The 23,180-nt window shown below is 37.1% G+C and overlaps 1 protein-coding gene and 1 pseudogene across 3 annotated transcripts in view; both read right to left on the bottom strand.

Annotated features, from left to right (window-relative positions):
• The window catches only part of BHLHB9 (basic helix-loop-helix family member b9), a 106,724-nt gene that overhangs the window by 48,529 nt on the left and 35,015 nt on the right, over positions 1–23,180 (bottom strand). The window lies entirely within an intron of this gene.
• Positions 2,445–4,079, bottom strand: LOC112649393 (translationally-controlled tumor protein-like; annotated as a pseudogene).

Genomic DNA, 23,180 nt, shown 5'->3' with positions numbered 1-23,180 from the left:
CTTGTCTTGTTCTTGTTCATAGAGGAAACTTAAGTCTTTCTCTCTCTCTTTTAAAAGATATTATTTATTTATTTGAGAGAGAGAGAAGGAGAGGAAGAGGGAGAGAGAGAGAATATGAATGAGTGGAGGAGGGAAAAGCAGACTCCCCACTGAGTAGGAAGCCCAGCACAGGACTTGATCTTGGGACCCTGAGATCATGACCTGAGCTAAAGGCAAACACCTAACTGGCTGAGCCACCCAGGTGCTCCACCACTGAGTATCATGTTAGCTGTGGAATTTTCACAAATACCTGTTATCATGGTGATGAATTTTCCATTTCTAGGTTTCTGAGTTTTTATTATGAAAGGGTATTGGGTTTTGTTAAATGTCTTTTTTTTTTCAACTGAATTAATAATGTTTTCTTCCTTTATTTCTATGAACGGGATGTATTACATTGATTTATTTTTTTATGTTGAAACACCCTTGAGTTCCCATTTGGTTATACTGAATAATATTTTTAATATGCTTTTGGGTTTGATATGCTTTTGTGTTAAAGATATTAGTGTTGTATTTATAAAATGTACATTAATTTTTTCTTGTAATATATCTAATTTTGATATTATGGTAATTCTGGCCTCACAGAAAGAGTTTTAGAAAGTGTTTCTCTAATTTTTTGGAAGAATTTAAAAAGGATTGCATTAATTCTTCATTGAATACCTAATAGAATTCACTAGTGAAGGTGTCTAGTCCAGGACTTTTCTCGAGAGGTTTTTGATTTAGTGATTCACTATTTGTTCTAAGTCTTTTGAAACTTTTTCTACTATGCTAAAAATACATAACATAAAATTTAGCATCTTAACTATTTTTAAGTGTACAGGTCAGTAGGTTAAGTATATTCACATTATTGTGAAAATATCTCCAGAAATTTTTCATCTTGCAAATCTGAAATTCTATACCAATTAAACAATTCCCCTTTATCCCTCTCCCCAGCCCATGGAAACCACCATTCTACTTTCTGTAGCTATGACTCAACTACTTTAGATACATTATATAAACAGAATCATACACTACTTGTCTTTATGGAATTGGCTAATTTTACTTAGCATAATGTCGTCAAGATCACATTCATGTTGAATAATACGACAGATTTCTCTCCTTCTTAATGTTGAATAAAATTCCATTGTACACATATACACATTTTGTTTATCCACTCATCCCTCATTGGACACTTAAATTGCTGCAACCTCTTGGTTATTGTAAGTAGCGCTGCTATGATCATGGGCATGGAGATAGCTCTTAAAACCTGAATTATTTCAGATACATACCCAGAAGTAGAATGGTTAGATAGTATGGTCACTCTATTTAAAACTTTTTGAGGACCCACCATACTGTTTTCCATGGTGGTTGCACTATTCACAATCCCACCAACTTTTCCACATCCTTGCTAAAACTTGTGTTTTTGTGTATAGTAGCCATACTAATGGGTGTAAGGCAGTATCACATAGTGGTTTTGATTTGCATTTCTGATGATTGATGTTGAGCATCTTTGCATCTTTGTTGGCCATTTGTATATCATCTTTGGAGAAATGTATATTCAAGCTCATTACCCATTTTTAATCAAGTTATTTTATTTTTTGTTGAGTTGTTCTTTATAAATTCTAAATATCTATCCATTATTAGATATATAATTTGCAATTGTTTTCTCCCCTTCCATAGGTTACCTTTCATTCTGTTGATTGTACTTTTTGATTCACAAGAGTTTTTGTGTTGGAACAATGTCTCATTTGTCTGCTTTAGCTTTTGTTGCTTGTGTTTGTGGTGTTATATTCAAGAAGTCATTGCCAAGTCCATTTTATGAAGATTTCCTCTTTTGTTTTCTATAAGAATTTTATAATTCAGGTTCTTACATTTAGGTCTTTAATCCATTTTGAGTTAATTGTATATGGTACAAGGGCCCCAATTTCTTTTGGATATAGATATCCAGTTTTCCCAACACCTTTTGTGTGTTATTGGTTTTGCTTCCAACTGTATTAGTCTTTTTATTCTTTTGATAATTTCTTCCAGAGTTAACTACTTCCATTTGTAGGTAATGGAATGTGTAAGGAACCCACTTCAAATGTTGGCACAGCTACGAGCATGGTCTTTCCCTTTACTTGAACTCAGAATTAAGACTTTTGGTTCGGGCAGCCTGGGTGGCTCAGCGGTTTAGCGCCTGCCTTTGGCCCAGGGCGTGATCCTGGAGACCCAGGACCGAGTCCCACATCGGGCTCCTTGCAAGGAGCCTGCTTCTCCCTCTGCCTGTGTCTCTGCCTCTCTCTCTCTCTCTCTCTCTCTCTCACTCTATGTCTATCATGAATAAATAAATAAATAAATAAATAAATAAATCTTTTAAAAAAAAAAGACTTTTGGTTCTTGTTCTACTCTCTCCCAGAGTAGAGATTTCTAAAGAAATTACCTGCAGGGAGTCTTATGATTTCTAGTAGTAGTCTACAAACAGACTCTAGCTTCTCCAGGACAATACACAGGATGGATTTAAATATGTATTAAACTATGAGACACTTTCTCAAATGAATTTAAATGCATTTTATTTATATTTTTTTATTTTTTAAAAATATTTTATTTATGAGAGAGAGAGAGAGAGAGAGAGAGGCAGAGGGAGAAGCAGGCTCCATGCTGGGAGCCCGACGTGGGACTTGATCCCGGGACTCCAGGATCATGCCCTGGGCCAAAGGCAGGTGCTAAACCGCTGAGCCACCCAGGGATCCCAAAGGCATTTTATTTTTAGACAACCTGCATGACCTGTGTTTTTTTCCTTAAAAACAATGCTTCCACTCCAAATACATCAAGGTCAAAATAAATGAAGAGCTTAAGATGACACCAGTCCCATTTCTCTAAGTCCTGGTGTTGTGTGGATTAAGAGCAACAGCCAGTTATGACAACAGGTGATACATCCAAAGTAATAGTCAAATTCCTTAACATTTTTCCATGTCTAAACCATCCTTAAAGAGAATCATATATGGGGTCACACCATCCTTATCGTAGTCTAGCAAAGCAGCCATGCCATCTGGATTCACATTTTCACCAGTAAAGAAATGGTAGTTTTTGAAATTAGCAAAGGCATGCTTGATTTGTTCTGCAGCTTCTGTCATGAAAGGTTTTACTCTCTCTAATCTGTTTTTCAATTTTGCCTTTGATTGATTTCATGTAATCTTTGACGTACTTCTTGTATGCTTCTTTTGTGAAGCAGGTTTCCTGTAAGTGATGGTTCATTACAATCAGTCATGATCAGCATCAGTGACTTCTGTGATTTTCATATCTTTGCCCTCAGGGCCTTCAGCAGAGGCGTTTCCACCCATGAGCAGCAAGTCATCAGTGTCACCTTCTGTTTTACTGATTATCTTCTCCTCTATCTCTAGGCACAGGTCATCCATGATCTCCTGGATCTTGTAGATGTTGGAGAATATCTCATCATGGCTGAAGATGTCTGGGTAGATGATTATAATGGAAGCTGGAGAGAGGATGGCAGCACTAGCTTAGTAGGAGCTGGGAGTTTTGAGCCTGTAGTGCAGCCTGGGTGACACTTGCGGGGAGGGGAAGCAGGCAGAAAAGCTCCCATCACCATTTGTTGATAAGACTGTCCTTTCCCCATTAAATGGTCTTATCACCTTTGTTAAATATAATTTAACCATATATGGAAAGACATATTACTAGGATCTTTATTCTATTCCATTCATATATTTGTCTGTTTTCATGGCAGTACATTGTTTTCATTATTATAGCTTTGCAATGTTTTGAAATCAGGAAGTGTGTCCTCCAAATTTGTTCTTTTTCAAAATTGTTTTGGCTATTTGAGTTCCCTTGAGATTTCCATACCTATGAATTTTAGAATGTTTTCTCTATTTCTGAAAAAAATATGATAGGGATTGTGTTGAATCAGTAGAGCACTTTGGGTAGTATGGACATCTTAATAATATTAAATCTTCAAATCCATAAACATGGGATGTCTTCCCATTTACTTCTGTCTTTTAAAACTTCTTGGGACACCTGGGTGGCTCAGTGGTTGACCATCTGCCTTTGGCTCAGGGAGTGATCCTGGGATCCCGGGATTGAGTCCTGCATCGGCTTCTCCCTCTGCCTATGTCTCTGCCTCTCTCTCTGTGTCTCTCATGAATAAATAAAATCTTTAGAAAATAAAAAATAAAACTTCTTTCAGTAATATTTTCTTGTTTTCTGTGTACAAATCTTTCACCTCCATAGTTAGGTTTATTTCTAAGTATTGTATTATTTTGATGCTATTGCAAATAACATCATTTTTTCTTTGTAAATTACCTTTATTGAGATATAACTTACATACAAAATAATCTACCCTTTTTTGTATCTTCAAATATTTGATTTTTTAAATAATAAATTTATTTTTTTATTGGTGTTCAATTTGCCAACATACAGAATAACACCCAGTGCTCATCCCGTCAAGTGCCCCCCTCAGTGCCCATCACCGATTCACCCCCACCCCCCGCCCTCCTCCCCTTCCACCACCCCTAGTTCGTTTCCCAGAGTTAGGAGTCTTTCTGTCTCCCTTTCTGATATTTCCTACCCATTTCTTCTCCCTTCCCTTCTATTCCCTTTCACTATTATTTATATTCCCTAAATGAATGAGAAGATATAATGTTTGTCCTTCTCCGATTGACTCATTTCACTCAGCACAATACCCTCCAGTTCCATCCATGTTGAAGGAAATGGTGGGTATTTGTCATATTCTACCCTTTTTATTTAAAAAATTTTCCATTTATTTTTTTTAAAGATTTTATTCATTCATTCATGAGAGACACAGAGGGAGAGGCAGAGACATAGGCAGAAGGAGAAGCAGGCTCCCCACAGAGAGCCCAATGCAGGACTCGATCCCAGGATCATGACCTGAGCCAAAGGCAGATGCTCAATCACTGAGCCACCCAGGTGTCCCTTATGTTTTTATTGAAGTTGGATGTGACAACATATAGTATAACACCAGTGATGGGATGAGCACTGGGTGTTATACTATAATATTATTTTCTTAATTTCTTTTTTGAATTGTTCACAATTCATATACAGAAAAACAATTCATATTTTTTATAATAAATTTATTTTTTATTGGTGTTCAATTTACCAACATACAAAATAACACCCAGGGCTCATCCCGTCAAGTGCCCCCCTCAGTGCCCGTCACACATTCACCCCCACCCCCCGCCCTCCTCCCCTTCCACCACCCCTAGTTCATTTCCCAGAGTTAGGAGTCTTTATGTTCTGTCTCTCTTTCTGATATTTCCCACACATTTCTTCTCCCTTCCCTTATATTCCCTTTCACTATTATTTATATTCCCCAAATGAATGAGAACATATAATGTTTGATTTTGCATCCTTCAACTTTGCTGATTTCATTCTTTAGTTATCTCAGTGTGTGTTTGTTTGTGTGCAAAATCATTAGCATTTTCTACATATAAGATCAAGTCGGGGGGAGGAGCAAGATGGCGGAAGAGCAGGGTCTCCAAATCACCTGTCTCCACCAAACTACCTAGAAAACCTTCAAATTATCCTGAAAATCTATGAATTCGGCCTGAGATTTAAAGAGAGACCAGCTGGAATGCAACAGTGAGGAGAGTTCGCGCTTCTATCAAGGTAGGAAGACGGGGAAAAAGAAATAAAGGAACAAAGGCCTCCGAGGGGGAGGGGCCCCGCGAGGAGCCGGGCTGAGGCCAGGGCGAGTGTCCCCAGGACAGGAGAGCCCCGTCCCGGAGGAGCAGGAGCTGCACCGACCTTCCCGGGCGGAAAGGGGCTCGCGGGGAGTTGGAGCAGGACCCAGGAGGGCGGGGATGCCCTCGGGTTCCCTGGGACAGTAACAGACACCTGCGCGCCCAGGAGAGTGCGCCGAGCTCCCTAAGGGCTGCAGCGCGCACGGCGGGACCCGGCGGGACCCGGAGCAGCTGAAGGGGCTCGGGCGGCGGCTCCGCGGAGGGGGCTGCGCGGCCCCGGGAGCAGCTCGGAGGGGCTCGGGCAGAGGAAGAGGCTCCGTGCGGAGGGGGCTGCGCGGTTCCAGGAGCAGCTCGGAGGGGCTTGGGCGGCGGCTCCGCGGAGGGGGCTGCGCGGCCCGGGAGCGCGAATCCACCAGCGCAGGCTCCGGAGCACAGGGCGCCGGGACACAGCCCAGGATCCCGCCTCCCCCGGGACAGGCAGAGGCCGGGAGGGCCCAGGACAGCAAGGACGCTCCTGCCCCAGCTGAGCACATCAGCGGCCCCACCCCGGAGCCTCCAGGCCCTGCAGACGGAGTTCCTGCCGGAGCTGAATCCAGGTTTCCAGAGCTGCCCCGCCACTGGGGCTGTTCCTCCTGCGGCCTCACGGGGTAAACAACCCCCACCGAGCCCTGCACCAGGCAGGGGCACAGCAGCTCCCCCAACTGCTAACACCTGAAAATCACAACAGGCCCCTCCCCCAGAACACCAGCTAGACTGACAACTTCCAGGAGAAGCCAAGGGACTTAAAGAACACAGAATCAGAAGATACTCCCCGGTGGTTCTTTTTTTGTTTGTTTGTTTTTGTTTTTGTTTTGTTTTGCTTTTTGATTTGTTTCCTTCCCCCACCCCCTTTTTTTCTCCTTTCTTTTTCTTTCTCTTTTTCTTCTTTTTTTTTTTTTTCGTTTTTTTTTTTCTTTTTCTTCCCTTTTTTTTTCTCTTTCTCTTTTCTTTCCTTCTTTCTCTCCTCTCTTTTTCTCTTTTTCCCAATACAACTTGCTTTTGGCCACTCTGCACTGAGCAAAATGACTAGAAGGAAAACCTCACCTCAAAAGAAAGAATCAGAAACAGTCCTCTCTCCCACAGAGTTACAAAATCTGGATTACAATTCAATGTCAGAAAGCCAATTCAGAAGCACTATTATACAGCTACTGGTGGCTCTAGAAAAAAGTATAAAGGACTCAAGAGACTTCATGACTGCAGAATTTAGAGCTAATCAGGCAGAAATTAAAAACCAATTGAATGAGATGCAATCCAAACTAGAAGTCCTAACGACGAGGGTTAACGAGGTGGAAGAACGAGTGAGTGACCTAGAAGACAAGTTGACAGCAAAGAGGGAAACTGAGGAAAAAAGAGACAAACAGTTAAAAGACCATGAAGATAGATTAAGGGAAATAAACGACAGCCTGAGGAAGAAAAACCTACGTTTAATTGGGGTTCCCGAGGGCGCCGAAAGGGACAGAGGGCCAGAATATGTATTTGAACAAATTCTAGCTGAAAACTTTCCTAATCTGGGAAGGGAAACAGGCATTCAGATCCAGGAAATAGAGAGATCCCCCCCTAAAATCAATAAAAACCGTTCAACACCTCGACATTTAATTGTGAAGCTTGCAAATTCCAAAGATAAAGAGAAGATCCTTAAAGCAGCAAGAGACAAGAAATCCCTGACTTTTATGGGGAGGAGTATTAGGGTAACAGCAGACCTCTCCACAGAGACCTGGCAGGCCAGAAAGGGCTGGCAGGATATATTCAGGGTCCTAAATGAAAAGAACATGCAACCAAGAATACTTTATCCAGCAAGGCTCTCATTCAAAATGGAAGGAGAGATAAAGAGCTTCCAAGACAGGCAGCAACTAAAAGAATATGTGACCTCCAAACCAGCTCTGCAAGAAATTTTAAGGGGGCCTCTTAAAATTCCCCTTTAAGAAGAAGTTCAGTGGAACAGTCCACAAAAACAAAGACTGAATAGATATCATGATGACACTAAACTCATATCTCTCAATAGTAACTCTGAATGTGAACGGGCTTAATGACCCCATCAAAAGGCGCAGGGTTTCAGACTGGATAAAAAAGCAGGACCCATCTATTTGCTGTCTACAAGAGACTCATTTTAGACAGAAGGACACCTACAGCCTGAAAATAAAAGGTTGGAGAACCATTTACCATTCGAATGGTCCTCAAAAGAAAGCAGGGGTAGCCATCCTTATATCAGATAAACTAAAATTTACCCCAAAGACTGTAGTGAGAGATGAAGAGGGACACTATATCATACTTAAAGGATCTATTCAACAAGAGGACTTAACAATCCTCAATATATATGCTCCAAATGTGGGAGCTGCCAAATATATAAATCAATTATTAACCAAAGTGAAGAAATACTTAGATAATAATACACTTATACTTGGTGACTTCAATCTAGCTCTTTCTATACTCGATAGGTCTTCTAAGCAAAACATCTCCAAAGAAACGAGAGCTTTAAATGATACACTGGACCAGATGGATTTCACAGATATCTACAGAACTTTACATCCAAACTCAACTGAATACACATTCTTCTCAAGCGCACATGGAACTTTCTCCAGAATAGACCACATATTGGGTCACAAATCGGGTCTGAACCGATACCAAAAGATTGGGATTGTCCCCTGCATATTCTCGGACCATAATGCCTTGAAATTAGAACTAAATCACAACAAGAAGTTTGGAAGGACCTCAAACACATGGAGGTTAAGGACCATCCTGCTAAAAGATAAAAGGGTCAACCAGGAAATTAAGGAAGAATTAAAAAGATTCATGGAAACTAATGAGAATGAAGATACAACCGTTCAAAATCTTTGGGATGCAGCAAAAGCAGTCCTAAGGGGGAAATACATCGCAATACAAGCATCCATTCAAAAACTGGAAAGAACTCAAATACAAAAGCTAACCTTACACATAAAGGAGCTAGAGAAAAAACAGCAAATAGATCCTACACCCAAGAGAAGAAGGGAGCTAATAAAGATTCGAGCAGAACTCAACGAAATCGAGACCAGAAGAACTGTGGAACAGATCAACAGAACCAGGAGTTGGTTCTTTGAAAGAATTAATAAGATAGATAAACCATTAGCCAGCCTTATTAAAAAGAAGAGAGAGAAGACTCAAATTAATAAAATCATGAATGAGAAAGGAGAGATCACTACCAACACCAAGGAAATACAAACGATTTTAAAAACCTATTATGAACAGCTATACGCCAATAAATTAGGCAATCTAGAAGAAATGGACGCATTCCTGGAAAGCCACAAACTACCAAAACTGGAACAGGAAGAAATAGAAAACCTGAACAGGCCAATAACCAGGGAGGAAATTGAAGCAGTCATCAAAAACCTCCCAAGACACAAGAGTCCAGGGCCAGATGGCTTCCCAGGAGAATTTTATCAAACATTTAAAGAAGAAATCATACCTATTCTCCTAAAGCTGTTTGGAAAGATAGAAAGAGATGGAGTACTTCCAAATTCGTTCTATGAAGCCAGCATCACCTTAATTCCAAAGCCAGACAAAGACCCCGCCAAAAAGGAGAATTACAGACCAATATCCCTGATGAACATGGATGCAAAAATTCTCAACAAGATACTGGCCAATAGGATCCAACAGTACATTAAGAAAATTATTCACCATGACCAAGTAGGATTTATCCCTGGGACACAAGGCTGGTTCAACACCCGTAAAACAATCAATGTGATTCATCATATCAGCAAGAGAAAAACCAAGAACCATATGATCCTCTCATTGGATGCAGAGAAAGCATTCGACAAAATACAGCATCCATTCCTGATCAAAACTCTTCAGAGTGTAGGGATAGAGGGAACATTCCTCGACATCTTAAAAGCCATCTATGAAAAGCCCACAGCAAATATCATTCTCAATGGGGAAGCACTGGGAGCCTTTCCCCTAAGATCAGGAACAAGACAGGGATGTCCACTCTCACCACTGCTATTCAACATAGTACTGGAAGTCCTAGCCTCAGCAATCAGACAACAAAAAGACATTAAAGGCATTCAAATTGGCAAAGAAGAAGTCAAACTCTCCCTCTTCGCCGATGACATGATACTCTACATAGAAAACCCAAAAGTCTCCACCCCAAGATTGCTAGAACTCATACAGCAATTCGGTAGCGTGGCAGGATACAAAATCAATGCCCAGAAGTCAGTGGCATTTCTATACACTAACAATGAGACTGAAGAAAGAGAAATTAAGGAGTCAATCCCATTTACAATTGCACCCAAAAGCATAAGATACCTAGGAATAAACCTCACCAAAGATGTAAAGGATCTATACCCTCAAAACTATAGAACACTTCTGAAAGAAATTGAGGAAGACACAAAGAGATGGAAAAATATTCCATGCTCATGGATTGGCAGAATTAATATTGTGAAAATGTCAATGTTACCCAGGGCAATATACACGTTTAATGCAATCCCTATCAAAATACCATGGACTTTCTTCAGAGAGTTAGAACAAATTATTTTAAGATTTGTGTGGAATCAGAAAAGACCCCGAATAGCCAGGGGAATTTTAAAAAAGAAAACCATAGCTGGGGGCATCACAATGCCAGATTTCAGGTTGTACTACAAAGCTGTGGTCATCAAGACAGTGTGGTACTGGCACAAAAACAGACACATAGATCAGTGGAACAGAACAGAGAATCCAGAAGTGGACCCTGAACTTTATGGGCAACTAATATTCGATAAAGGAGGAAAGACTATCCATTGGAAGAAAGACAGTCTCTTCAATAAATGGTGCTGGGAAAATTGGACATCCACATGCAGAAGAATGAAACTAGACCACTCTCTTTCACCATACACAAAGATAAACTCAAAATGGATGAAAGATCTAAATGTGAGACAAGATTCCATCAAAATCCTAGAGAAGAACACAGGCAACACCCTTTTTGAACTCGGCCATAGTAACTTCTTGCAAGATACATCCACGAAGGCAAAAGAAACAAAAGCAAAAATGAACTATTGGGACTTCATCAAGATAAGAAGCTTTTGCACAGCAAAGGATACAGTCAACAAAACTCAAAGACAACCTACAGAATGGGAGAAGATATTTGCAAATGACATATCAGATAAAGGGCTAGTTTCCAAGATCTATAAAGAACTTCTTAAACTCAACACCAAAGAAACAAACAATCCAATCATGAAATGGGCAAAAGAGATGAACAGAAATCTCACAGAAGAAGACATAGACATGGCCAACATGCACATGAGAAAATGCTCTGCATCACTTGCCATCAGGGAAATACAAATCAAAACCACAATGAGATACCACCTCACACCAGTGAGAATGGGAAAAATTAACAAGGCAGGAAACAACAAATGTTGGAGAGGATGTGGAGAAAAGGGAACCCTCTTACACTGTTGGTGGGAATGTGAACTGGTGCAGCCACTCTGGAAAACTGTGTGGAGGTTCCTCAAACAGTTAAAAATAGACCTGCCCTACGACCCAGCAATTGCACTGTTGGGGATTTACCCCAAAGATACAAATGCAATGAAACGCCGGGACACCTGCACCCCGATGTTTCTAACAGCAATGGCCACGATAGCCAAACTGTGGAAGGAGCCTCGGTGTCCAACGAAAGATGAATGGATAAAGAAGATGTGGTTTATGTATACAATGGAATATTACTCAGCTATTAGAAATGACAAATACCCACCATTTGCTTCAACGTGGATGGAACTGGAGGGTATTATGCTGAGTGAAGTAAGTCAGTCGGAGAAGGACAAACATTATATGTTCTCATTCATTTGGGGAATATAAATAATAGTGAAAGGGAAAATAAGGGAAGGGAGAAGAAATGTGTGGGAAATATCAGAAAGGGAGACAGAACATAAAGACTGCTAACTCTGGGAAACGAACTAGGGGTGGTAGAAGGGGAGGAGGGCGGGGGGTGGGAGTGAATGGGTGACGGGCACTGGGTGTTATTCTGTATGTTAGTAAATTGAACACCAATAAAAAAAAAAAAAATAAAAATAAAAAAAAAAAAAAAAAAAAAAGATCAAGTCATCTGCAAACAGATTTTACTTCTTTTTAAAAAGTTTTTATTTTAATTCCAGTTAGCATACAGTGTAATATTAGTTTCAGGTATACAGCATAGTGATTCAACACTTACATACAACACTGGGTATTCATCACAAGTGCTCTCTTGAATCCCCATCACCCATTTAACCCATTCACCTACCCACTGCCCCTCTGGTAACCATAAGTTTGTTCTCTATAGCTACGAGTGTTTCTTCGGTTTGGATATTTTCCCCCTTTGCTCATTTCATTTGTTTCCTAAATCCCACATATGAGCAGAATTATATGGTATTTGTCTTTCTCTGACTTATTTCACTTAGCATAATACACTCTAGCTCCATCCACGTCCTTGCAAATGGCAAGATTTCAATCTTTTTATGGCTGAATGATATTCCAGTGTGTGTGTGTGTGTGTGTGTGTGTGTGTGTGTGTGTGAGTGAGTGTGTGTATCGTTTCTTTATCCATGCATCAGTCAAAGGACATTTGGGCTCTTTCATAATGTAGCTATTGTAGAAAATGCTGTTATAAACATCGGGATGCATGTATCCCTTTGAATTAGTATTTTTATATTTTTGGGGCAAATACCTAGTAGGGCAATTGTTCAATCTTAGGTTTGTTCTGTTTTTAACTTTCTGGGGAACCTACATACCCTTTTCCGGAGTGACAGCACCAGTATGCACTCCCACGAGGAGTGCAGGAAGGCTCCCAGCCTCACCAACACCTGTTGTTTCTTGTATTGTTGATGTTAGCCATTCTGACAGGTGTGAGGTGATATCTCATTGTAGGTTTGATTAGTATTTCCCTGATGATGAGTGGTGTTAAGCATATTTGCATGTGTCTCTTAGCCATCTGGATGTCTTCTTCGGAAAAATGTGTATTCATGTCTTCTATTTTTTCATTGGGTTATTAATTTTGGGGGTGTTGAGTTGTATAAGTTCTTTATATATTTTTGATACCCTTTATAAGATATGTCAATTCCAAATATTTTATCCTATTCAGGAGGTTGCCTTTTAGTTTTGTTGACTGTTTTCTTTCCTGTGCAGCTTTTTATTTTGATGAAGTCCCAATAGTGTATTTTTGCTTTTGTTTCTTTTGCCTCTGGAGACATAACCAGAAAGAAGTTGCTCCGACAGATGTCAAAGAGGTTACTGCTTGTGTTCTCCCCTAGGATTTTTATGGTTTCAGGTCTCCAATTTAGGTCTTTAATCCACTTTGAATTTATTTTTGTGTATGGTGTAAGGAAGTGGTCCAGTTTTATTTTTTGCATGTTGCTGTCCATAGACTTCTATATTTTTTAATGTATGCATTAGCAGCTATAAATTTCTCTTAGCACTTGTTTTGCTGCATCTATCTTAGGATGTTGTGTTTTTGTTTTCATTCATCTTTAAGTATTTTCTAATTTTCCTTGTAATTTAATTTTTGACATATTTATTGTTTGATCTTGTTTAGTTTTCACAATTTGTTAATTTTCCAGTTTTCCTTCTCTTATTGATTTCTGAGTTAATGCCATGTCGTTGAAGAAGGTATTTTGTATATTTTTCTTTTTAAATAGATCAAGACTTGTTTTATGGCCTAACAGAGTCTTGAAGAATGTCCTATGTGCACTTGAGAATAATGGGTATTCTGCTTTTGTTGAATAGATGTTCTGTAAATGTTGAATAGATCTAGTTGGTTTATTATGTTGTTCAAATTTTTTATTTCCTTACTTATCTTCTGCCTACTTTATCCACATATTATGGAAAATGATGTATTGAAGGCTTTAACTATTACTGTAGAACTATTTCTCCCCTACAATTCTGTCAATTTTTGCTTCATTAAGTGTCTATTAGGTATGTAAATATTTATATTTGTTATATCTTCTTCATGTATTGATCCTTTATTAATACAGAATGCCTCTGACTTTTATAATCTTCTAAAATCTATGTCTATTGTTTCTGGTATCAGTATAGCCAACAAAGCATTCTATTGGTTACTATTTGTATGGAATATCTTTTTCAATTTTTTCATTTTCAATCTGTCTTTGGAGGTAAAGTGAGTCTTTTATGGAGAACATGTAGATGAATCATGTTCTTTTAATCTCTTCTGAAAATATATTTTGATTGGAGTGTTTAATTCATTTACATTTAAAGTAATTATTGATAAGAACAGGCTTACTTCTGCCATTATATTATTATAAGTCTTATAACTTTTACACCCTTCATTTCCTCCATTACGACCTTTTTTGGGTATTTAATTGATTTTTGTAATAAAATATTTAATTGCCTTCTAATTTTCTTTTGGATATATTTTATAGATTTTTTTTTGTGGTTACCAGGAGGAATACATTTAACATTCTATAGGCATAGTAATCTAATTTGAATTCATCCCAACTGAACTCCAGTAGCCTACAAAACTTTCCTCTCTACAGCTCCATTACCCTTTTTTTCTGTTATTGTTATCACAGATTACATCTTTATACATTGTGGACCCAAAAGTATAGCTTAATGATTGCTTTTTCTTACTTGTGTTTTTATTTTATTTTATTTTTTTTCTTACTTGTGTTTTAAATAGTATTTTAAAATGTGGAGTTACAATCCCAACTAAAATGATACTAGCTTTTATAATTGCCCTATATTTATCTTTACTGTAGGTCTATATTTCTTCATATAGCTTCAAGTTATTGTCTAGTGTCCCTTTCATTTTAATCTGCTCCCTTCAGCATATCTTGGAGGATATATCTAGTGGAAATGAACTCCTTCAACTTCTGTTTATCTGAGAATGTTTTAATTACTCTCCATTTAAAAAAATAGTATTTACCTGATAAAGAATTCTTGGTATAAATTTTTCCTTCAGCATTTTGAATATATAAACTCACTACATTTTTGTCTCCAAGGTATCTGGTGCTAATAATCTTAAGGATGATCCCTTGTATGTGACAAGTCACTTTTCTTTTGCTGCTTTCAAGGTTCTCTTTGTTTTTGTCCTTCAGTAGTGTGATTATAATGTGTCTTAGTTTGTTTTTCCAACATGGAGTTCATTGAACCTCTTAGATTTGCACATGTGTCTTTAATCAAATCTGTAAAGTTTAAAGCCATTACTTTTTTTTGGATAATTTCTGCTTCTTGTTTTTTCTTTCAAGTTTTTATTTAAGTTCCAGTCAGTTAACATACAGTGTAACATTAGTTTCAGGTGTAGAATTTAGTAAATCATCACTTACATACGGCACCCAATGCTCATCACAAGTACCCTCCTTGATATCCATCATCCATTCAACCCATTCCCCCCACCACCCTCTAGTAACCCTCAGTTTGTTCTCTATAGTTAAGAGTCTGTTTTCTGGTTTGCCTCTCTCCCATATTCATCTGTTTTGTTTCTAATATTCCACAACTGATTAAAATCATATGGTAGTTATCTTTCTCTGACTGACTTATTTCACTTAGCAGTGAAGGAAACAATAAAACTAAGTTTACCTTCTGAATGGGAGAAGATATTTGCAAATGACATATCTGATAAACAGTATCCAAAATATATAAAGAAGTTATAAAACTCAATACTCAAAACACACATCTCTGCTTCTTTCTATCTCTTCTTCTGGAGTTCCTAGAATTGTATATGTTGGTTTATTGGTCAGCTTGATGGTGTTCCACAGATGTCTTAGGCTCTGTTCACTTTCCTTCATTTTTTCTTCCTATTTATCAGACTCAATAATTTCCATTGCCCTTACTTCAGATTAACTGATTCTTTTTACTGCTTGCTCAAATATGCCTTTGAGCCTCTCAAGTATATTTTCGTTTCAGTTAACTTTCAATTCCAAAATTTCTTCCTCGTTCCTTTTTATTATTTCTCTTCATTGATATCCTCACTTTGCTCATTGATTATTCCTTTCTTTGTCCATGTCTTCTGTTAGATTTTTGAGCATCTATAAGACAATTGTTTTAAAGTCTTTGTTATGTGTGATACCTGTGCTTCTTTAGGTAAGTTTCCTGTAAGTTTATTTTGTTCCTTTGAAGAAGCCACACTCTTGTGTTTCTTTGTATGCCTTTGAAAACTGAGCATTTGAATCTTATAATGTGATAACTTTGGAAATCAGATTCCCTTTTCCATATCCAGGATTCTGTTTTTTATGTTATTGTTGTAGGGAGCCTCTTTGCTGGAAATCAGCCTGAGGTGGAAGTTTAACTTCTCAGGGCTTTTCTGAGACTGTCTTTTCTTGTGCATGCACAGTGGCTTTCTAAATTATCCTTTATATGTGTTTTTTTGTTGTTGTTGTTGTTTTTTTGGGTATGCGGTTGTTTTTGAATGCCCCTTCCCACAAACACCCTGGGTGCATCTCCTCTGTTTACCTAAGAAGCCACCTTGGCTGGTAGGTGTGAAACAATGACCAGCCTCTGTGCCAGTGATCTTAAACAATCAAAAATCAGAATACAAACCCCAATTCTTAGAAGACAATGTATTTACTGTCCACCCTGGCTCCAGAAAATCATGTTTCAAATGCAGGTTGGTGTTCCACAGCTGCCTGCCATGGGCCTGGAGATTGGAGATTTAGTAGCTGCTACCACACTGAAGGGTGAAATTCACTATTATTCATAGTTTATTAGCTAAACTTTCCCCTAAACACTGCAAAAGTTCATATAGAACCCATAATTTCAATCTAGTCACTTCAGACAGTTTTTACCAGTAAAATTTCCTAAGTGAAGAGATGGTTTCATGGCACTTTCTACTCTACCATCTTCCCTGATACTACTCCCCAAATATAATTTTAGAATATCCCATCTTTTACATGGAGACCTGTCATTGCCATCTTTATTATATATAAAGTCACCATTTTGGTCAGTTTCTGATTTCTAATCTGTTCTATAGTTCTATTTTTACCTCATCACCAAATTATCTAATTATTGTAGTTTCATGATAAGTACTTACACAGTTTAAATTCAATTTTGTATTTTGAATGTAAGGTCTGATTGAGGTAGTGCTATACTAGAGGAGGAATGAAACAATATAAGACACTAGTGGACTGCATGGTTCCTTCCAGATTTCATGATCCCTCTAAAATTGTGTCTGTTCATTTTATTACTTTTACCCTAGTGCCTAGCATGGTGCTAATCAGTTACTACTTGACAGAAGATGAGGATTACTGGCCTTTGTCCCTCAAATAGCAGCATTTCATGCATGGAAGTCTTGCCCTCAGCTGGCTAGATGGCCACACACTGAATACTTTTTCCTGTTAACTGCTTTTGCCTTTTCTTTCAGATTCCAAACATAGGAGCCCACAGGAGAACCTAGCCCTTTCCCTTCCTGGTCTAATGCCTTCTAGGTCTGGAGAATATGAGGCAATTCTTGTGATATTTATAAAATTATCCAGAGATGAGTGAATCAGTTGACATCTAATATTTGAGTAAGTCTTTTTAAGTGGACGCACTGTCTCTTCTCATTGGCATCTGCATTCCCTTTAGAATCTCTCATAGCTCACCATTATTTGTGGTTTAGATGCTGCCAGTAGCATTTATTAGTGCTAAACTGTCACTTTTTTTTTCTATATGAAACAGAGACTACTGTTTTAAGCCATGATCATCATCATCATACACACATTTTTATCTCACTTGTCTACTTTATTTCCTAATTATGTATTTCTACAAGTGAAAGTGCTGGACCCAAAAATATGGACCTCCTCTATTTACTGATATTATAAAATTATTTCTGTGTTAAAATCATACCATAGTACAGTCCTTACAGCAAATTATTGGTATGCTTATTTACTCAATTCTTCTAATTTTATGTATCCAACATTTAAGATGAAAAGCCTCACCAATGTCATAGATGAAAACCAGTATTTTTTTACATATGAATTTAAAGATTCTTTTAATATTTTAGTTGGTCAAACTTTATTTCTTGTTACAAATCTTCATATTCTTTAATCATTTTGCTTTACATATTCTCACATATTCCTTTAGATTTGTGCCTTCCCTCTCCTGGTCCTGAGATAAATATCAAAGTTGGCTAAATCCAAGCTTTGTGATCTTGTCATGAATGACTACAAAACTACTTTGGGAGGCACTTATGCATGAATTCTTGTCTATTACTGATCACTTGTAAGTCAACTATGGCTAAAGCTTGAAGGATGGTCCTTGACAGCAATTAGAGCTTATTCTTTGTGAAATGTCAGTATGATTACATTTCTCATTTCTTTTTTTTTTTATAATTTTTTTTTAATTTTCATCCATTTATGATAGTCACAGAAAGAGAGAGAGAGAGGCAGAGACACAGGCAGAGGGAGAAGCAGGCTCCACGCACCGGGAGCCCGACGTGGGACCCGATCCCGGGCCTCCAGGATCGCGCCCTGGGCCAAAGGCAGGCGCCAAACCACTGCGCCACCCAGGGATCCCTATTTCTCATTTCTTGATGATTTTATATTTAATTCTAATTTGTGCACTGTAAATTGGTACAATTTTCTGAGTGCCACCTGTGAAATTGAATTAAATTTGGTCATTCTATTTGAGTCAGCATTTCTACTTATAAAAGTGCATCCTAATGCAATAGTAAGGGATGTTTCCAAAAAATTAATTAAAATTGTCATCCTTTTAATCACCAGCCTAACTCATCTGTTATGAGATGGATGGAATTTAGAAACGATAGGGGTAGGACAATAATAAAGTTCCAAGGGGAAAAAAATTCGATAGACATCACCAGATGTGCAGTATGCATGTGCACTTACACATACACTCGGTGCATACACACATATACATACAGTCCTGTAGGTCCTGTTATTATAATCATAAATTGCGGGGGAGCGGAGACAAGGGGAAACTTATTGTTTGGCTGAATGAGTCAAATGATACACATGAAACATATACTTTAATAAATGAAATAACTAAAAGAATGTTAGTGTTCACTTCCTATTGGTAATGTAAAAAATTGCCATAGATTGGGTGGCTGATAACCAAAATTTATTCTCATGGTTTTGGGGAGCAGAAATGCAAAACCAGTATTAGTAGGCCAAAATCAAGATGTTGGTAGTGACATGCTCCCTCCAGAAGTTCTCAGGAACAATCCCTTTCTTTCCTGTTCCAGCATCTAGTGGCTGCTAGCATTCCTTGACTTGTGGCTTCATTACCCCAACCTCTGCCTCTGTGGTCACATTGCCTTCTCTTCCACGTGTGTCTTCTCTTCTGTGTGAATATCCTTCTGCAGCTCTCTTAAAAAGATATTTATTATTACATTTAGAGCCCTCTACCAATGCAGGATAATTTCTGAAGAACCTTTTTTGCCACGTATGGTAACATTCACAGGTTCCAGGAGTTAAAACATTGGTATCTTTTGAGAGGCAATTTTCAGCCTATCACAGTATTCATTGATGTATATTTTGTAAGAGGGAAAAGTGAAAATCATCCTAAATCGTCAACTACATGAACTGGTTCAGTGATGTCACAGTCATAGGATAGAATGCTATGTGACCCTTAAAATTACTTATAATTGAAACAATTATCTTTTTCCTGTAAAACTATAAACAAAATATAAAGAATAGACAGTGTTTGCAAAGGTGTAGGAAACTAGACACTGCAATACACTGTTGGCAGAAATATACATTACAATATTTGCAAGATTTTTTTGAAATAAATAGTAAAATATACAATGTTCAAGTTTTTTTGGTAAAAGTTTTAGGTCTAGGGACGCCTGGGTGCTCAGCGGTTGAGCCCTTGCCTTCTCCACAGGGCGTGATCCTGGAGTCCTGGGATCGAGTCCCACATCGGGCTCCCTGCATGGAGCCTGCTTCTCTCTCTGCCTGTATCTCTGCCACTCTCTGTGTGTCTCTCATTAATAAATAAATAAGATCTTTTTAAAAAGTTTTAGGTCTAGGACTTTTCATGTAGATATACATACTCCCTTCTCAAGTGCAAATTGTATAGAGAAAGTTGATTTCTGTAGCTAGTTTGTAGTAGTAAAAATGGGACAGGAGCACAATGGTCTTCACTCAGGAACAAATGGAAGAGTAGGAAATCTTTAAAAAGAGAAAGAGATTAAATTTGTACTTTAAATGGAAAGACAAAAAAAATAAAAAAAAAATAAATGGAAAGACAAGCATTATATATTAAAAGAAAAAGCATGCAAAGATAGCCTAGATACATTGTTAACCTAAAAATCAAGACCTGTACTATTTTCTGTAGGGATGGAAAAAGAAAGAGAACACAAGGGACATATGCTTCTGTGTTGTTGGAATTAGGCAGGCTAATATACCTACCTGGATTCAATACATACATATTTATCTTTTTCTTTTATACATTTTTTGACCTAAACTTTTAAAAATAAGTTATAACATGTAAGCCTAAATAATTTACGATGCATCTTTATAAGAACATTCTCCTATATAACTAAACTACCAGTTTCCCTAGCAGTAGGATTAGCTATAATTCCCTGTATCTGATTTACTCTACATTAATAATTTCCCAATTGTTCCAAAATGTGGTTTTATAGCAGTTTTACAAAACAGGTTCCAATCAAGAATCATGCTCTGCATTAGTTGTCATTATTTCCTGAATCTCATTTAATCTATAATAGTTTATTCTCTTCACTTTTTTCCTATGACACTAGCTTTTTGAAGAAATTGTGATTATTCTTTTGAATAATGTCCTACATTCCTAATTTGACTGAATATGCATGATATTGTTTAACTTGTTTTATGCCCTATATTTCCTATACCATAAAAATAAGATCCAAAAGCTATATTTCTGTAACTTTTTTTTCCCCTCTCATTTTTGGGGGTTGCATTCTACATTGACAGAGTTGTCTCTTTTACAGTGAGGGTTTAATTCCATTGTGTTCTGGTTTCCATTGATGTTCTCGTTTGAAGGCAATTTATATTCTTTAGCTTTTATTAAGGTCATCTTAATTTCGTGTATATGAGTATGATGTGTACAATTTTACTATGATGGGTTTAGATGTGTATATCTTTTCCTTAAGGGGCTTTAGATTCACTGGGGTTTTTGAAGATGTGGCTTCTGTTTTTCATCAATTCTGAAATACTCTCATTCATTATTTCTTTAAATGTTGCCTCTATAATTCCTTGTTTCCCTTCTATATGAAATATTGTCTCTTATTTCTAACTGCAAAAAATTGTAATCAATTCCACTTAATGTATTTTCTCATGTGAATATGCTATAAAATATCAATTTCAATTAGTATACATTGTCCTTTGCAGAATTTCAATTTGTATTTATTTTTCTAATTTATTTAGAATTTTTGTTGGCACTTAATAATTTCATTTCTTTTTTCTAGAAACCTATTAGATATATTTAATTCTCCATGATTGAAAATTACAAAATATGAAATTCCTGAGAATTTTGATTCTTAGAGCACTAGGTCTTGAGAGTTTTCTCATGTGTCTTTTCTCATGTGATTTTTAACTGTGAAGTATAACTTTTCCTTGAAAATACATCTATTGTAATTCTTTAAGACCTAAGGAAAAGGTAGATGTCCTTCAGGGATTTATATATTTGAGCAATGTACCTAGGTTCACAACTTTGTTGGAAACTCAAAATTGTCTACATGATATTCATTTCACCCAAATAGAGTGACATGAAACTTCTAAATTGTGTGTGAATTGGCTTGATTAAAAATTCTCATAGTTGTGATGTCATTGAAAATGGTAGAGTAAGAAATTCCAAAACCCTATTTTTAACCAAAGGAAGAAATTAAGGTGGCAAAAACTATCAAAATCAAATGTTTTAGAAAACTGTGGTAAAAAAAAAATCTTACAATACACTGGGTGTTATGCTATATGTTGGCATATCGAACTCCAATAAAATTATATACAAAAAAATCTTATAATAACCAAGGGAACATTTAATGAGGAATTAAATGTTGTAGCCTTTTAACTTACCACCTACCATCCTACACTACCTAGCTCATAGGTAGCCATGAGGATGGCTGCCTGTGTTCCTGGTTTACCTTGCTTGATCCAGAGGGGCAACACAGATCTTATTATCCAAGAAACGTGTTTTTTAATTTCACCTCTCTGAAGATTTCCAGAGACGTCTGAGGACTTGACTTTTTTTTTTTTGCCTGCCTTGGAATTTTCTTAAAGAAGTGGTTTATCAGGCAGCACTTGTTGAAATCATTTATACATAAACATACGGCTGCAACCATGTGGGACAAGCAATATACAGATTAAAAAGCCTATGGGCAGCCCGGGTGGCTCATTCAGAAGAAAAAAACTGAAGTAGTGACAAATAAGTAAGGAAATAATAAATAAATAAATAAGTAGTCACTTACAGTCCCTGAGTAAGCCCAAATATTGGACTTAATAAACAAAGACTTTAAAGTAAATATCCTAAATATGTGGAAAAAGTTAAAGGAAAGCATGAAAAAAAGGCAATCAAAACCTGGAGAACAATGTCTCAAGAAATAGAAATATCAGTAAAGAGATAGAAACTATAAAAAAGAAACAAAATTTCTGTAGATATAAAACAGTACTTGGAATGAAAAATTCATTAGAAGGGTTCAAGAGCAGATTTGAGAAGTTAGAAGAAAAAAGTCAGCAAACTTAAAAATAAAAATAGTTCAGTTGATAGTATTCAGTGGAGGAACAGAAAGTAAAAAGACTGGAGAAAAATGAACACAACCTAAGATCCCTCTGGAGAAACATCAAGCACACCAACATACAAATGAGAGTCACAGGAGGAAAAGAGAAAAAGAAGCAGTAATGATGTTTGAAGAAATAATGGTTAAAAAATTCCCAAATTTTGATATATGACATAAATCTATACATTTAAAAGTAGCTCAATGAATTCCAAGTATGAAAAACTAAAGATATCCACACTATCCATATTGTAATCAAACTGTCAAAAACTAAAGCCAAGGAGAATCTTGGAAGTATCAGGAGAGTAGCAACCTATGACATATGAGGGAATCTCAGTGGGAAAAAGTCAATTTCTCATGAGAAACATGAAAAAGCCAGAAGGCATTTGGATGGCATATTTAAATTGCTGAAAGACCAAACTGTCAAACAAGAATTATATATGTGGCAAAAATATACCTCAAAGATTAAAAAGGCATTAATATATTCCCAAATAAATTCACAGATAAATAAAAACAAAAATCTTCTGCTTTTAGTAGATTTGCCCTACAGGAAATGCTAAAGGAATAAGGAATAAGGGTAAAGAAATAAGGAATAAGGGTAAAGGTTAAGTACATAGGCAAACATGAAAAAGCCAGTATTACCATATTATTGGCTTATAATTCTTGTTTTGATTTAAAATATTAATACATAAAACAATAATTATAAAATTGTGTTAATGGGCACACACGTATACAAAGAATTTGTAACAATAAGATGGGGGATTAAAGTCACAGGAATAGAAAGTTTCTATATTATTGAAAGTAAGAAGGTATTAATTCAAACTAGAT

Source organism: Canis lupus, chromosome X (assembly GCF_003254725.2).
Source record: "Canis lupus dingo isolate Sandy chromosome X, ASM325472v2, whole genome shotgun sequence".
In the NCBI taxonomy this organism is placed as follows: Eukaryota; Metazoa; Chordata; class Mammalia; order Carnivora; family Canidae; genus Canis; species Canis lupus.
Note: the sequence above shows the minus strand (reverse complement) of the source record. Positions and strands in the feature narration are given on the sequence as shown.